Source organism: Oncorhynchus keta, chromosome 34 (genome assembly GCF_023373465.1).
Source record: "Oncorhynchus keta strain PuntledgeMale-10-30-2019 chromosome 34, Oket_V2, whole genome shotgun sequence".
Lineage (NCBI taxonomy): Eukaryota > Metazoa > Chordata > Actinopteri > Salmoniformes > Salmonidae > Oncorhynchus > Oncorhynchus keta.
The window spans coordinates 31,295,713-31,301,449 of NC_068454.1; the positions used below are offsets into that span (position 1 = coordinate 31,295,713).

The 5,737-nt window shown below is 44.1% G+C and overlaps 1 pseudogene; it reads right to left on the minus strand.

The window, feature by feature from the left end:
* Positions 1 to 4,007: 4,007 nt before the first annotated feature.
* Positions 4,008 to 5,468, minus strand: LOC118366655 (gamma-crystallin M2-like; annotated as a pseudogene).
* Positions 5,469 to 5,737: the final 269 nt, after the last annotated feature.

A 5,737-nucleotide genomic window follows, 5' to 3' on the forward strand; every position in this document is an offset into this window, starting at 1 on the left:
GTACTTTTTCCACCACTGCCATATCGGAGAGGGACATGTTTGTTTATCTCTCCAGGACTTTGACAGAATATATCCTCTATAGTACATCTCTGTATTATATTGCTTGGTAGTTTTTCCTTCTGTGTCAGTTGTCATTCCCTGCTCCCCAGCGGAAGATGAGTAACAGCAAGGCTCTGAAGAGTAGCCTAATTCCCCAAGCTGTGATCTTATGGTGGCAACCTGCTACGTCTCTATGTCAGATGTCTCCATTGGACACAGAGATGCTCCATTGGTATGAGATGCAGTGGCAGATCCCACAGGTACCAGGTAATTAACACCTGAATTGGCCTGGTGGCATGGCTTTGGCTTGATACATCTTCCTGGAAGGTATTCTTATCCATGCCCAAAGTCAAAACACTGAAACATTCCCTGTATTGGCAATTCAAGTGTGTTCCCTCCCAGTTGTTGACCAGGGCAAGCATGGCTGGCTGGCTGGCTTCCCCATCTGGATGGAGGCCATTATGCTATGACCAAATTACCCTGGTGTGACACACCAAACCAAACAGCAGGGGGCACTGTATAGCCTGTCTGTCTTTCTGAACCTCTACACATGCTCGAAGAGGCCAGTATAGGTTAACAAGGGTACAGTAGAGGTCAGTGACCCAGCTGGGGGAAAGTGCTGGCCTTTGTGTTGATAAGGCCTGTGTTGTTTCAGATAGCCCTGTGCCTGCTCACATCAGCACAAAGCAGGACTGGCATGCTCTGGGCCCATGTTGGCAAATCCCATGAGTCATCAGCACGGTGGTCTGACCTTTTTGTTAGAAGGTTTAACTGCATGCTGCTTATTGACCACCTTCAATGGTAACAGTGCTGCACTCCTGGCATACCACGTTACACGCTCTGCGGATGCACGTAGGCCTACCCCCTGACCTGACGCATCACACACACCCCTCTCTCTCCAACCTCCCACCTAGTGCCTACAAACAGAGACGATACATAGTCCTACTACCTTTACCACATCATTTTTGGAAAACTTCACAGTCTCCCTACAGTAATTACACTCGATCTCTATCTACAAGATTTAGTGCAATTTTTAAAGCGTTATAGCATTTCATGTTACTGACAGAAAACATTTGTATTGATCAGAAGTCAAGTAATTTCCCCCTGGCCTCCCGATTGGCACTGCACCACAGTGCTAGCTGTGCCACTAGGCTCGAGTCCAGGCTCTGTTATAGCCGGCCGCGACCGGGAGACCCATGGGGCGGCACACAATTGGCCCAGCATCGTCCGGGTTAGGGGAGGGTTTGGCTGGCAGGGATGTTCTTATCCCATTGCGCTCTAGCGACTCCTGTGGCGGGCCCGGGCACAATGCACGCTGACACGGTCACCAGGTGTATGGTGTTTCCTCTGACACATTGGTGCAGCTGGCCTCCGGGTTAAGTGGGCATTGTGTCAAGAAGCAGTGCGGCTCGGCTGGGTTGTATTTCAGAGGACGCACGGCTCTCGACCTTCGCCTCTCCCGAGTCCATACGGGAGTTGCCGCAATGGGACAAGACTGTAACTACCAATTGGATACCATGAAATTGGGGAGAAACGGGTAATAAAATAAAATAACAATAAAAAAAATATTTCCCCACAAAATTCTGTAATGAAAGTTTTGTTTGAGCATTTCCAGTAGAGGGGAGTATTGCATGATTGAGGGAAAGCTTCAATTTGACAACCAGGCTGGGAGGCAATGTACAGTAGATGCTGGCTCAATGAGAGAATAGAGCGTCAGGAAACAAAGAAGAGTGAAATGCTTTGGCAAACATTGACATTATGATCCTGCAAAATATCTTGATAGTCTCCAATAGATTTTGATAGTCTCCAATACGTATTGATAGTCTCCAATACATCTTGATAGTCTCCAATACGTCTTGATAATCTCCAATATGTCTTGATAGTCTCCAATACGTCTTGATAGTCTCCAATATGTCTTGATAATCTCCAATATGTCTTGATAGTCTCCAATACGTCTTGATAGTCTCCAATACGTATTGATAGTCTCCAATACATCTTGATAGTCTCCAATACGTCTTGATAATCTCCAATATGTCTTGATAGTCTCCAATACGTCTTGATAGTCTCCAATATGTCTTGATAATCTCCAATATGTCTTGATAGTCTCCAATACGTCTTGATAGTCTCCAATATGTCTTGATATACTCCAATATGTCTTGATAGTCTCCAATATGTCTTGATAGTCTCCAATACGTCTTGATAGTCTCCAATATGTCTTGTTAGTCTTGATAGTCTCCAATACGTCTTGATAGTCTCCAATAAGTCTTGATAGTCTCCAATACGTCTTGATAGTCTCCAATACGACGACGCTAGGCCAATTGTGCGTCGCCCCACGGACCTCCCGGTCACGACAGAGCCTGGGCGCGAACCCAGGGACTCTGATGACACAGCTGGTGCTGCAGTACAGCGCCCTTAACCACTGCACCACCCAGGAGGCTCTGTAGTCTTGATAGTCTTGATAGTCTCCAATACGTCTTGATAGTCTCCAATACATCTTGATAGTCTCCAATACGTCTTGATAGTCTCCAATACGTCTTGATAGTCTCCAATATGTCTTGATAGTCTCCAATACATCTTGATAGTCTCCAATACGTCTTGATAGTCTCCAATATTTCTTGTTAGTCTTGATAGTCTCCAATACGTCTTGATAGTCTCCAATAAGTCTTGATAGTCTCCAATACGTCTTGATAGTCTCCAATACGACGAAGCTAGGCCAATATGTGCGTCGCCCCATGGACCTCCCGGTCATGGTCTTGACAGAGCCTCGAACCCAGGGACTCTGATGACACAGCTGGTGCTTGACAGCGTCTGCACCACCCAGGAGGCTCTGTAGTCTTGATAGTCTTGATAGTCTCCAATACGTCTTGATAGTCTCCAATACATCTTGATAGTCTAGGCCAATATGTCTTGATTGTCCCCAATACGTGTTGATTGTCCCGGTCAATACGTGTTGATAGTCTCAATACGTCTTGATTGTCCCAATACATCTTGATAGTCACAATATGTCTTGATGTCTCAATACATCTTGATAGTCCCAATATGTCTTGATTGTCACCACCCAGGAGGCTCTGTAGTCTTGATAGTCTTGATAGTCTCCAATACGTCTTGATAGTCTCCAATACGTCTTGATAGTCTCCAATACGTCTTGATAGTCTCCAATACATCTTGATAGTCTCCAATACGTCTTGATAGTCTACGATATTTTTTTTGTAGTCTGCAATAAGTCTTGACAGTCTGTAACAAATATTGCTAGTCTGCATTAAATCTTGATGGTCTGCAAAAAGTATTGTTGGACTGCAATAAGTATTGATAGTCTGCTGTACGTCTTTATCATCTGCAAGGAGTTTACTTTGCAATAAGTCTTGATAGTCTGACTGCAATAAGTCTTGATAGTCTGACTGCAATAAGTCTTTATCATCAATAAGTCTTGATAGTCTGACTGAGTTTAGTCTTTGCAATAAGTCTTGATAGTCTGACTGCAATAAGTCTTGATAGTCTGACTGCAAACTTTTCATGGCTGAAGTTAATTGAAGTGACTACTTTTTAACCATTAAAGTAATTTAAATTAATGAAATATACCCCTTGTTTTAGAAACCACCAGTATAGAGGGGTCTCAGTTTACAGTAAAATATAACACCGGAGTTTGACCGATAGTTTGTGATATCACAGGTGTTTTAAGTTAATTTGTCAAGTCAAGCTTACTTTTCCTCTGATGATAGGTCAATCTCCATGTAAAAGAATGCGCTGTTTTCTAAATGATCATTCTTGGGTGTAGTAGTGAAAGCAGTGATCAATCAATCAAATCTATTTATAAAGTCCTTCTTACGTCAGCTGATGTCACAAAGTGCTGTACAGAAACCCATCCTAGAACCCCAAACAGCAAGCAATGCAGGTGTAGAAGCACCATTAGGGGTGGGGACATTCAGGTGCCAGATGAAAGAACAGAAAGAGCCATCTCTCATTTGAGCACAACGTTTTCATTTTATTAATACATGTGCAAATAACAGTTATGATTATAAACAGGCATGATGTGAGGCAGCTCTAAAGGTTCTGAATGCGGCGAATGGACCCCACGTTGGACCTCCAGTCGTTGAAGTGGCGGTACTCGCCCCTCTCCAGTAGGTGCTGGTGGCCGCGGTAATTGGGGAGCTCGTAGAACACCTAGGCGCCATCCATCACGTTGCAAGAGTGCACCTCGGGGTGACGCCAGTGCTTGGGGAGGTTAGGGTTGTCTTCGCTGAACTCCATCATCTGACCTGCAAAGTCGGGACGCTCGTAGAGGCGGATCCTGAACTTGCCAGATGTCTGGGGGGAGGGTGGGAACACCCAATAGGATTTGTATTTAGGATATGCATGTACACATTATACATATATTGTGTCGTTTCATATTTGCATACCCATGCTCATAACTTTTGAACTGTTTTAAGGCATTGCATATCTGATTACAGATTTGTGCTGTGAAATTGCACTTTAGGATTCATGTAAGCAACTAGTCTAACACTCAACTACAGCTTGAAAAAGATACACCTGCATATTAGTATGTTTGTTATATTTTCTTTGCTTATTATGAATACCTGGTCACTGGTTTTGATTGAATACACTACAGAATATTCACGTCATATGGCTGTACAGTATGATTGATGAGACCATGGGAAGAGCTATTGGGAAAGCTATTGGTAAAAATGCTGGGTGGAGATATGCAACGTTTGGTCCCACATGATGTAGCTCCTGAGCGGTGGCAGTAATTTAACACAGAAAATATATGTGGGAAGACATTTGACTCCAAGAAGCATCCTCCACTGCTCTAGGTTTTGAGTTGTTACAGCTTGGCTGCAACATTTTTCTTATCTACTATTTTTGTGTTCTTTTCTGTCTCCTCAGAAGCCTGCCTTTAGCCTGCACAGGACATATGTTGTAACATGCAGGTTTGTGTGTGCCAACCTGTATGTATACATTGAGAGAGAGGTAGAGAGAGAGGTATAGAGAAAGAGAGAGAGATGGGGAGAAATATAAAGGAGATAATTGTATTCTCGATCAGCATTAACCCAAACTAATACTACCCGGCATGGCCCCCAATCTTCAAGCCAAACCCTTTGCCTTCTTGATAGGACTCACGTTGCGGATGACGCGGCAGGACCTGATGCTGTCATTGTAGCCCATCCAGCGCTGGTAGTCGGGGTACTCTCCACTGGTCAAAATGTACTGAGTGCCCAGGTAGTTGGGCCTCTCGTACAACACCCAGTTACCATTCTCCACACGGATGGAGTTTCAGCAGCTAAAGTGGGAACTCAGCTCAGGGCAATCGCTACAGCATTCAAAGTGGCGACCCTGGAAGTTTTTGTCCACATAGAAGACGATCTGTGGATTAAAAATAGGGGAGGTGGGTCAGTAGCTATGTGAAACCAGACTGATCTCACGGTAGCCCACATTTTCTTTAACTAGAAGTAAAACTAAATGTGAGCGCAGCGGTCAGTTTGCTTGACCAGGCAAGTAGGTGGGAGGATGCAAGGTACATTAGGTGGTTGCAAATTTCCTGAGACTTTCACAAAGTTCACGATATTCAGAAATCCTGGTTGGAGGATTCCAAATTGGATAATTCTTTCTCTGCTCATTCCCTCCTGATTCCGAGGATCATCCAACCAGGATTTATGAAAAAACAGGTCACTTTTGGAAAGTTTCTGGACTTTTGCAACCCAAT